This window comes from Nematolebias whitei, chromosome 16 (assembly GCF_014905685.2).
Source record: "Nematolebias whitei isolate Nwh7 chromosome 16, NemWhi1, whole genome shotgun sequence".
Classification (NCBI taxonomy): domain Eukaryota; kingdom Metazoa; phylum Chordata; class Actinopteri; order Cyprinodontiformes; family Rivulidae; genus Nematolebias; species Nematolebias whitei.
Window position 1 is genome coordinate 17,950,166 of NC_056513.1, and position 12,641 is coordinate 17,962,806.

The following is a 12,641-nucleotide window of genomic DNA, read 5'->3' on the forward strand; positions in this document are numbered from 1 at the left end:
TGATATGTCCCATTATGTTCAAGTTGCAGAAGTGCAATTGTTTTAATTGAGTCATTTGTTGTATTGTAAGTCTATCCAACAAATTTCAGTCAAATCATCTGGACTGTTTCTTTTTTTTTTTTGTCCAGATGTCCTGACTGAAAATTGTTGGATTGTATATCTGTATTATTGAGCATAGACTTTATTGTAAGTCTATGTTTATTGTGACTATGTGTTGTAACTGAGTGTTTTTTTTTTTTTTTGCTTTACTGAGTGTTTTTTTTCTCCTTCTACAGTTTTGCCATTTTAGGTTTTAGCTATCATTTTTGTAATTTTAGATTGAGGAAATTTTAGCTTGTATCTACTATTTTATTGGTACCATTTAAAAAAATCCTTTAGCTATTGTTGTACTAGTTTTTGGTGTTAGCTATTGTTGCTACTGTTAGTTTAAGATTTTAGCTAGTCTTTTGCTATTTTTAGCCTTTGTTTAGCTAATGTGCTAGTTTTAGGTTTAAGTTATGTTGCGCTCATTTTAGCTTTTAACTACAGTTTTGGCATTTTAGGTTTTAGCTATCATTTAGTAATTTTATTTTTAGTATAGATTTTTGCTCATATCAGCTTTTAGATATTGTTATACTAGTTTTACATTTAGCTACTGTTTGCTGGAATAGGTTTTATCTATGGTATTATTGATTTCATGTTTTAGCTTTTGTTTAGGTTCTGGTTATGCTTTTTCTATTTAGCTAAGCTTAGCATTTAATTACAACATTATTATTTTAAGCTATAGGAAAAGTTTTGCTTAATTTAATTTTTAGCTATGTTTTTCTGTATTTTAGTTTCTTTTCAGCTCGTTTTAACTTAGTCAGTTTTAGCTTCTTCAGCATATTTCAGCAGTCAGTCAGCACTCTGCGTTTACACTACATTTTTGCAGCGTGAACACAGAGTGCTAAAAGGCAGGAAATTTAAATATTTCCATAACTTAGTGTAAAACTGACAGAAAATGAAATAGTTTATAAAAGAACGTAACAAGGTTAAATCAGGTCATCTGGATGGATTCTTCTTTGATTCTTCTTTGTCAGATGACCTGACTTAACCTTGTTACAGTTTTCCACCTGGATAATTGAGCATGCATCAGGACATTTATAAAATAACATTTTGTTTGCATGAACAGCTAAAAAATCTTGAGTTTGGGGTTGTTTTAAACAGTTGCCGTCATTTTGGTCTTACGCCTGCTTGGACTAGCGTCATCAGACTGATCAGAATGAAACTGCTGAGGCTGTTTTTTTTTTTTTTTAAACCATTACAACAATTTTTTTTCTAAATTAAAAACTAAAATGCAACAAACCCTTTGGTTTTTATGGCTTGTTTGCTGTCCTGCATAAGTTGTTGCCTAACCAAATGACATCAACATTTCTACTATATGGCAGTTTTACAGTGACAAATAGTTTTTTCTGCCTAACTGGACCACTCACTTCCTGTCCTCATGTAGCAACACTTGTCTTCGTCACAATGCACTTTTGTCACGAGTGGCTCTCTGGCCAGTTGTCACAGAGCAAACCTGGTGTGGAGAAGAAGAACACTGTCAGCAAAAATGCAGGAGACATTTTGGGCTCATACAAAAATGGGGCCAAGTGAGGAAAGCAGTGGACGGTTTTAGAAATGTTGAACATTAATTACATTCTTAAACAATTCAATGGGATAAGACTGGACTGAGACAAGCATTAATAGTTATGCTCAGATAAAAAAAGAAGCATATTGTTAGATATTTCTATCTAAATGTAAATAACAGAACCTCCCAACTATATTAATGTGTCAGAATCCGTTTGGGCTGAATAAAAGAAGAACAATCATCCTTCATTCATGAGCAACTTCAAATGGTTTGGACAATAAGAAAACTTGACACCTTCTTTAAAACTCCTTTCAGCGCATTGAGATCTAAGCGGTGCTGAAAGCCGAGGGACAAAATGTGGGCCAGGTCAGTGTGGGAAGGTCCGGGTCTGTTCCCCCGGTGAGGAAGTTCAACCAGCAGGGGCTTAAATTCAAAACACAATCCTCAGTCAGACAGATTAGTCAATTAATCCATCAGAGAACATCCAAATCTGCCAGCATCAACAAGAAGGATGATAATTATCCAACTTGAAAGCATTTTGTTTCTTCTTTCTTTCTCTTCAAAGAATTTGGCCTAAATGAGTCAGAGTTTAGTCTCCTCAGGTGAGCGTTGATACAGGCTCACAATCAGGAAGTACAATACGTACAGTGGCTTTTAATGTTAGGGGGAGAACATGTTTGATTTTTAACTGTTGTCTGTACTTTATATGTTGTCTGTCTAAAACAGGTCTCTCTTGTAAATGAGTTCTCGTGACTCAGTGAGAATAACCTGTATAAATAAATGTTGAATGAATGTCTTCTTGAAGAGAAGTTTTATTATTAATAAAATAACTTTGGTAAAAACGCCAATTGATAAAGGCTACAATGTTTGCTTTGATGGATGACTCTCATATAGTTTATTTTTTCACTCAAATTTAACATACCAAGATTGTAAAAAAAAAAGAGTTCTTATATTGACTACTTTTTCTTTTTCTTCTTCTTTCGGCTGCTCCCTTCTTCAGGGGTTGCCACAGTGAACTAACTCATACAAGGACTTGGCAACTGTTTTGACGCCGGATGTCCTTCCTGACGCAACCACAGACCACCGAGCTACCACAGCCCTCTGTGTGGAGCAGGAAGGTGTCATCTAGGGCACCTGGGGGAGCAGGTGGTGGGGCTAGAGCTTTGCCCAAGGGCCCAGAGTGAAGCAAATGAGGGTGGAGGCAGGTATAGGTGCTTCACCTTTCATGAGCACATTTGATGTTGTCAGTCTGGGGAGGTGAACCGGCGACCTTCCGATCACAGGCTCGCCTTCTGTAGCCTCTGCACCACAACTCCCCTATTTTTTTATGTTGACTCAATATTCTGAAATTACAATAAAAATAAGATTTTAATTTTAAAAAATGCATATAAAAAGTTAAAGTAGAATTATAAAATTAAATGACAGTAGTCCCTCGTGTATCGCAGGGGATCTGTACCCTGAAGCCCTGCGATACGTGAAAAACCGCAAAGTAGGGATAGTAGTACAAGTAGTAAGTAGTAGTTTCTTTGTGTATATATACATAAAGGTGTTTAAAGCTCTTCCCACTCTTGCAATATTCCAAAAAATGTTTCTAAACTCTAAACGCTCTAAAAGAACACAATTTTACAATTTCTGCTCTCTGTCAACTGCAAGCGCTCTCGGCCACGTCCACTTCTCTGTTCTGAGATCAGCTGATCAGCTGCAGGAGGAAGCTTATCTTGCAGTGCGGGCTGCACAAATGTGCAGCAAGTGCTAAATAATTTAAAATAATTTATTTTAAATAAAAATTCCATGCCGATCGTGCGGCTCATCCATCAATCAGCCAACTGTGTGTCATCTTACTTTGAATAGAGCGAGTCTGAAAAAAAATAAACCTGCGAAGTAGCAAGGGACTATTGTCTTGTAGGGCTCATTTTTATGAGGTCAGAAGCCACTTTTATTTCGGTCTTCTAAAAAATGCACCCCTACTTGTTCTATCCTAGCACCTGCACGTCTAGCCATGGATCCTGCAGCAGGCTAACCTTTTATTTCTCTTAAAACCATTTATATCTGTTTCCTCTTGTCAGAGAATTTTGGTCAAAGGCTAGGGATGTTTTTATTACTATGAATGAGAACAAGAAGCCCAAGACATAATTGAAACCATCTCCCAAGACACCATCTCATCTCTGTCCATGAACCATATGTTTGGGTTAACGGAGAGCGTTTGGTAAGGCTACAGCCAAGGACCTCCTGGGCTCTGTGAACTCATCTGAACTGATAAGGATATAAAAGTGGGCGGAGAACGCAGCTCAAGGCAGATTCTTGTGACTGGTATTCATGTGTGTACATTTTATGTATATTTATGTGGACCGTCTGGAAAATCTGACCTTACAAGTAAAATACCTGTTGAAATTCCTCCTGCAAACGAGTGTGGTTCTTTGGGATTTTCTCTAACACCTCAGCACAACATGCGTCAGTTTATTTAATTTAATCATTCAAACACAGATCAATGACATAGAGCTATAACGAGTCTTATATAAGCGTTAACTTTTCATGTGATAACTAACTAAAACTCTGCTGCTCCATCACTGCGCACACCTTTGCCCGTAAATTTAACTCCAAAAAAAAAACATTTTAGTCCATCGAACAATCTTCATACAATATGAACATCATGACAATAAAAGTTTTTGTTATATAGCATCTTTTCCTGGACTCTTTCTGTGGAAAGGACTAACAAAATGGACACACGAAGATTTGTCGCATCAAATATGGAGGACGGAATGTGACAAAATGAAATAAATAAAAACACAGTAATGAAATGTAGCATTTAATTATTAAATACATCATTAAATAAATAATTAAATATATCAATAAATATACAATTAAATTATTTAATGATTTAATCAATTGTTTAATTTTGTTACATTCCACCCTCGTGTCACCATGAAATTATGTTAACTGTCAGTCTCATTCATCAAACTCAGTGGGCGGGACTAACGCTGATCATGTGAAATCCTTAATAGTTAGATAAGCCATAAGTGTTTCACGAGCATTACCCCAAGTTAATATATTTCTTATCTTGCACACAGGCAGGGGTTTGCGATCCACACTTCTGCATCGGCTGTAGGTTTGACTCTGTGTTGCCTCAGAGAGTTTTTTCGTTTAAATTTGCTGCTTCTCGTAAACGCGCGTCTTCTTCTTTACATTCATGGTATGAAAAAAAAAGTTTCATCCAAATACACGTAAACACAAATGACCACTTCCTAAAGTTTCGGGATATATTTTTCTGGCCTGTGGATCAATTGATTATCTGTGGTTGATTTGTCTTTGCATGCTGTGAGGAGCAGCCAATCAGGCGTCAGGGTTAGGGTTAGTCCCGCCCACTGAGTTTGACAAGTGAGGCTGACAGTTAATATAATTTCATGGTGTCACTGGAGGGTGGAAGGTGACAAAATTAAATAAATAAATCATGAAATAAATAATTTAAAAGGCACATTTCATTATTTAAGGGTGTATTTAATTGAATTGTATATTTAACAATTTAATGATGTATTTAATAACTAAATGATACATTTAATAGTTATGTATGTATTATGTATTTATTTATCTCATTTTGTCACATTCTGTCCTCCATAATCAAATGTCCATACATGTCCTGCTAGAGTGTCAATACAAAGGGTCTTGTTCGCTGATGTTTCAGGTCAGAATGAATGAACAAAGTCCAGTTAAAATCACACAACAAATTCCAAATAATGCGCAATTTTGGATTATCTGTTCCACAGAAGAAAGACAGAATGCTGGGCATCAACAGCTGTTAGTTACTGAAAGTTAAGGTTGCAAAGTTGGTTATGCAAGAGAAAAAATATAATAAAAGTTCAACCGATCAGGTCTTTAAGTTGGTAATGTGCATGAAGTTGTCAGGGGCCATTATTCCAACTGGCTGAAGAACAATGGTTTGTTACGACTGGCACAGCGTGAGGTAGATTATAAGGGATGGTGGGATTATTCAGATTAAGCCTTTTAGGATATTGAAACTTTTCTAATTACAGCAAACAGAGCACAGCCACTTTAGGGATGACTCTCAACTATCATTTCAAATCTTACTTTGCTTATCAAGTTATTTTTGTGAAGACTTTATGCCTTTTTAAAGAAATAGATTACAGCTCAGTTTGGGCAACCAACAAGACACTTGGTTTTATTAACTCTAAGCACCAGCTCAGATATATTTACAAAAAACTCCTCCTAAATGATTATATTCTGTTTACACAAAGAGCTGCGTGTATGGAAAACAAACAAAGATGGAGGACAGGACTTCCTTGAAAGAGGATGAAGAAGAAAAACCTGTAATAGATCCTTGCTTATATACGGGTAAAGTTCATGCAAGAGGTTTTTATTTGACATTTTAAACTTCACATTGAAATAACAAAGCTGGTAAATTCACTTAATGTGTGCTTCTGTGTTTCACTCCTAAAAATGCAAAGATGTGGGCTTCCATTCTCCTCATTTTCCCTTTGACCGACAGTAACCCCAGCACAGAGAGGTAACACACACCAGCTTCAGATTAATTAATCTCAGGCTGCAGCAACTTTCAAATCCTCACTTTCAGGACCATAAAACTACACGTTGCAGCTATTTATCGACAAATTGCAGACGTATTAAATAAAAGCAGGTGCATACTAGCTGGACTCTAGAAAGGATGTAAAGGAGGATGGAATGATTTGTCCGATAGTAACCCCGGCTCAGAGACTGAAGGGGGAGGGGAGGTTTGTCCGATAGTAACCTCAGCACGGAGTATTGATGGAGGCAACCAGAGCAGGAGGGGGATGGAGGATAGATCACCTAAATTCATCTTCAGGCTGCAACAATGTGTCACTTCTGTCTCACTGAAGGCAAATTAACTGTGAAGCTGCGCCAAGTTGGTGAAACTCACAAAGCGAGGAGGAAAAAAAAAACCCACTAAGTGTCGTCTTTATTTTCATTATCTGTGATTTCTGGGGACACATGACCCAGTAACCAACAAATGCACCGAAAAAATGTAAACATGTCTTGCCCAATTAACACACAAAAGGCGCAGGATGCTGCAAATGCTGTCCAGTTTCCTCCTGCTGCAGCGTGGGGATGTGGCGTTCAGGTGCTGCTGGAAATTTTGCGAATAAAATCCAGCCAACAAACGATTTGAAGTTAATTTTATTGTAATTATCCTGGATATTTACATAGAACAACAAACACCACTGGGTTTTTTTTTTTTCAGCTACAGTGCAATGCCAAATTTGTGTTTAAAGCCAAAGCAGTAGATGCTAAAGCAATGCACATTCATTCAAAAGGAAAATAATACATGTCATTTGTTCACTTTTAGTGGATACTGGCACATTTTGTGCATTATTCTGACAACTTTCTTTGAAGGAACGGTTTAACAATTAGCTGGATCTGCAGCAGATACCTTTTTTCACAGATCAGAAGGGGAACCAGTTCCTAAGACCCAAACTCTTGGATGGCATGCATTATTAATTTCTATAATGTCCACATATGGATGCCAGATCCTAGGAGATATGGCTCTGAAGATGCATTAAGAGTTAAAAATCTTCCTTAGGAAGGGTAAAGGGGCAACAAATACTTGGTGGGTTTTACCGTCCAAACTAAGATGTGAGGTCAAAGATCAAGACAAAACAGTCACAAAAGCCCCAAGTTGTAACTCAAGGCTCGTTACGCAAAATTACCACACAGACCAGTCCGTCTTTCTCCTCCCTCTGGTTGTTCATGAATCACATATGCAGCCGGCCACTTCTTGCTCATTCAGAAATGATGACCACACACCGGGACTAAAAGAGGCGTGGAGCAGAACTCAGCTGGGTTGAAGTGGAGCACGACGTGTGTTGGATGTCTCCCTCATGTCATTTATCAAACTTAATGGATTAACTCATTTTAGAGATTATCTTTGTGGTTAACTAATGTTTTGAAACTAACTACAAAGTTGTTGTGTGTCATCATCAGTGTTTCCCTCAGTAATAAATCTGTTGTTGTTTAAGTGGACGGTCACTCACCAACTTCGTCAGGTCATCAAATTACTGAGCCATGTTTATTATTATTTTTTAAATTAAATTTATTGCCCAGTTCTGTTGTTACCTCACTCAGAGGCACAGAGGTGCATCGGAGGCGGGCTGTCTCCGACCCACCCTTGCCGCTGCTGTGTGGCCTCTGAATGGATCAAGGCGGCCAGAACACGTCTCAGTCCTGGACTGAGGCAACTTGTGAATGAGTGAGGGGGGTTGAAGTCAATGCACATAAATGCATCTGAGTTCTGTTCTATGGTTTTTTGGTTCTGCAACACTCAATTCATTTTTTACATTTCCAGTCTGTGCAGGATGTGGCTGGCTTCATCTGTGATTTGTGAATAGTCAGAGGCAGAATTAAGACAAACTGGGCTTTGCATCCATTTAGCGAACTGTTTCATAAAAGTGCCTAAATATTCAATAGGTCCCCTGTAGAAGTTTTTTGAAAGACTGAAATAAAATAATACAACTGAGAATCACTTTTGATTGCTATAGTTTACTTATATATTTAGGCATTAACTGTTTAACATAACTGTCACAAAAAAGTAGCCCATATAAATACCTATGAAGGAAAGCTATAATATAAAAATCTTGAAAAGCAAATACGATGCAGTTTATTTGTAATAAAAGACAAATAACATAGGGTATAAGTAGAATAGAAAATAAGATGAAATAAGTACAGTTGTAAACGTGAACCTGCACAAAAGAACAACATTTCAAGATGCTAAAACAAGTAAAATCAACCTGTATGCATTGCATAAAATGAATAACAGAGACTACAGTATAAGATCTATCCTCATAGGTCACACATAGCTGTTGTACAAGAATAAAATGCAACAAAATGTTTTTTTATTCAACAGATAGACTATTTCTCTTACAGCTCAGCAGGGATTCGTCTCCTGTATAAATAAATATATATAATTATTATTTTTTCAAATCCTATTAGTAAGCTTAGGAAGGTTTATTTTACTCTTTTATGATTGATCGTTTGGTTTCCTGGAGTTCGGAGGAGGACTTGAACGCATCGTGGTTTGACCGCGAGTTACCTCGAGCTGCAGCCTCCGTGGAAGTGGGTGAAAGGGGAATGACGTCACAGGCTGGCTGAGCGCAATAAAGACGCTGAAGCAACTAGAAAGCGTTACTGGGCAGAAATGTGTTCGCGCGGAAGAAAGTACGGTGTCCAAGAGGGTACATTTTAACAAAACAAAACAAAAAAATTAATTCGTTCTTACAGTTCTGATTCAATAACAACAAAGGTTGAATTGTTGCCAACAGTACACATAAAGCTCCCCGAGATAATAATAAGATTAAAACTGTGTCTAATAAACAATGATGACTTGGCTGTTTTTGTTTGTTTGTGGTTAAAGATTTGTCAAAAAGACACCTTGAAAATAAATCTTTAAACTGCCGACCCCGTTTTTTAAAGTCATGCGTCACGAAGTCTGATCAGACCAATAAAATAACTCATAAATAACCAAGACTGGTGAATCTTAAATTTCAAGGCTGGATGGTGCTTCGAAGACAAATAAATATCTGCAAAATTCTAAAAGCCAACAATGTTCAGTCAGGTCTTCTGGACAGTTTCTTTCTTTCTTTCTTTTTTAGCGCTGTTTCGCCCTTCACCCGAAGGGCTTCATCAGTCAGAGGAGTCACAAACAAACTGTTTTCCCCACTAAGCAGTAGACTCCTTTAGTGGACCAACCAGTTTGCTGGTAATAAGATGGTTTCTGGGGGCCGTCCTCTCCTCTGTCGACTCCTCCCAGGCAGGCAGCCACAGCCAAAGTGGTTCAAGTCAACAAAGTTCATGCTCAATAATCCAGGTAAAAAAATCCAACAATGGTAAATCAGGTAATCTGGACAAATTCTAAAACACATAATTCTAAAAAAACAAAAAAACAAAAAACAAAAACTAAAGCACATGCACGCACACAAATTAATATTTCTATCATTATCAAGACCGTGTATTGACTTCCACTCATTTCCAGTTATTTCTGTAGTCTAACCATGACCTTTACCAGTACATACATGACCATAACAGAAACTCAGTTTACACCTTAGGCCTAAACTTAACCCATAACCCAAAAATGGCATTCAAAATTCAAAATGGCGTATTCGATCTTCGGTCCCCAAAAGAACAACTGGCCATGACTAGAATGCACTCAATTGTTTGTAAGCTAACACTGGTCAAATTAACAGGTCCAGTGTAGAATCAGTATAGATAAATAAAATTATATATATATATATATATATATATATATATATATATATATATATATATATATATATATATATAAAAGGTGCTGGTTATTTTGGTATTAATTGTAAACATATTCACATTATGTAATAGGACTGTCCAAAGTTTCTTGATTTCAAAACACTAATAAACAAGATAAAAAGTACAATGAAATAACTGAAAGATGCAACTATAAATGGTACATTATGCACAAAAAAAGACAATTTGTTTAGTGGGGAGCAGTGGAGCAGAGGCTAGAGAAAGTGGGTCACAGGTTCAACTCCCCGGACAAACAACTTAAAAATGTTGGTGGGAAAGGTGGAAGGTGACGTCCAGGTGCCTCCACCCTCATTTGCCTCACTCTGGCCCCTTGAGCAAGGTCCTTAACTCCCACATCTGCTCACCAGAGCGTCCTAGATAGCAGTTCTCTGCTCCACACACAGGGCTGTGGTAGCTCTGTGGTTGCGTCAGGAAGGGCATCTGACGTAAAAACAACTGCCAAGTTTTCATGCGAGTTAGTCTGCAACCCCTGAAGAAGGGAGCAGCTGAAAGAAAAAAAGTATATATATATATATATATATATATATCCATACACCTAATTCCTAACTGCTCCCCAAGACTTACAGAGCTGCCCACTGCTCCACCTGGGTGTATCTCACATGTGATGGTTTATATACAGAGCACAAATTTCGTCATTGTATAGAAACATACACTGACGACAACACATAGCACTTCTCTGTATTGTTCTGCTTTTTCTACTTAAATTCTTCAAACGGCATTGAAAAAAAATCAACACATGTATAAAATTTGTCTTTTTTAATTCCACAACTGCTTTGGATGCTATATGCCATGCAGCGTTTCATAACTTCTCAAAGAAATAAAAAGCTCAACATGTTGTTTGGCCAACAGTCGGACTGTACACATACATGTTTTGCAAACAGCCTCAGTGGAGGCACTAACTGTGTGGGCACCAGCTCAGACTGCATAACGATTTGCCACGCAGCGCCGGTAATGAATCTCTTTTCCCTCTTGAATTGACCTACATAGGCACAGTTGTTGAATGAGGACATTGTTGTTGCAGAGAGCTGGCTTTCAGTTATTTTTCCTCTTCAGAAACCACCTTAAAAGAAGTGATTCTTCCGAGTTATGACCCTGTTAAATACGCGTGCTGTACACTATGTCCTCATCCATTTTTGATCCCTAAGCAGGACAGCTGAAGAACAAGAATCTCTGCAACAATGCCAATAGCTATTTGGAGCATTGCATATCTAATTTAAATGGACAAATAACATTTTCTGTGAAAATGCAGAGTGAATTCTGTATGATTCTGTAGATGTTTGCTGAAGAAGCTAAAACTGACATGTTAAAGTTAAAATAAATAGGACATTACCTAAATGTTCAAAGTTACAAAGGAATAGCTAAAGTGGCAAAAGCAAAAAGTGGATAAAGGCAAGCTGGAAGCAATGGATAGCAACAGCTAAAAGCATCAAAAGTTTATTAGAAGCTAAGAGTAAAGATGTCTAAAAGTAGCAACATGCTAGTTAAAAGCTAAAAGTTGCAAAAGGCTGGCTACACATACCAAAGTTTGGTTAGAAGCTAAAAGTAGCAAAATATTGGCTAACAACTTAAAATTGAAAAAGCTTGATAAAGGTATCACAGGTTAATTAGATGGTAAAATTAGCAAAAGGCTAGCAGCTAAAAGTTGCAAAAGGCTGTTAGATGCTAAAGATCGCAAAAGGCTTGATAAATGTACCAAATCGTTGTAACAAAAGAAACAATTTAAAACTGAAAGTATTAAAAGGCTACCATGAATTTAAAAGTATCAAAAAGCTGGCTCAAAGATAAAACTAGAAAAATTCAAGATAAAAGTATCAGAGATCAGTCAGAAGCTAAAAAAACGAAAAAAGGCTAGCTCAAAGCTAAAAGTTGCAAAAGACTAGCTAAATGTTTCAAAGGTTAGTTATAAGCAACATCTATAACATCAGCATCTATAACATCAGCATCTATAACAACTCTTGAATGAAACCAGGACGATGAGCTATAACAACACTTAATTTCCCTTAGGGATTATTAAAGTATATTTTGAATTGAATTGAACAAGTAGCACAAGGCTAGCTAAAAGCTAAAAGTTCCAACAAACATAGCTAAGGTATGTCAAAGGTTAGTTAGAAGTTAAAAGTAGCAAAAAGCTAGCTAGAAGCTAAAAGTTGCAAAAGACTGCTAGAGGCGAATAGCTGCAAAAGGCTTGCTCAGCAAAAACAAACAAACAAATAAAAAATGTAGGTGAACCTATTCAACGGCTACCTAGAAGCCAAACATTTCAAAAAGCTGTCTAAAAACTACAAGTAATAAAAGCTTATCTAAAAGTATCAAAATACTAGCTAAAATCTAAAAGCTAGATGTGGCAAAAGGATAGCAGGAAGCTACAACCAAAATGTAGCATAAGAAGATAAAATTAGAGCAATTTCTATCTCAGTATGTTTCTATGGGGGAAAATAATTGTAAATAAAGATAAATGTTTTGCAAAGTTTAGTTAACAAAACTCCAAAATCATAGCAGCCATCACCTGAATGAGCTAAATGTTTTGATACATGAATTAGATAGCAAAAACACAGAGAAGAAACTAAAACAATGTCGTGCTGATTCAGAAATTAAAGGAACAATTTATAGAATTTTCCATCCATCCATCCATCCATCCATCCATCCATCCATCCATCCATCCATCCATCCATCCACCCATCCACCCATCCATCCATCCACCCATCCACCCATCCATCCACCCATCCACCCA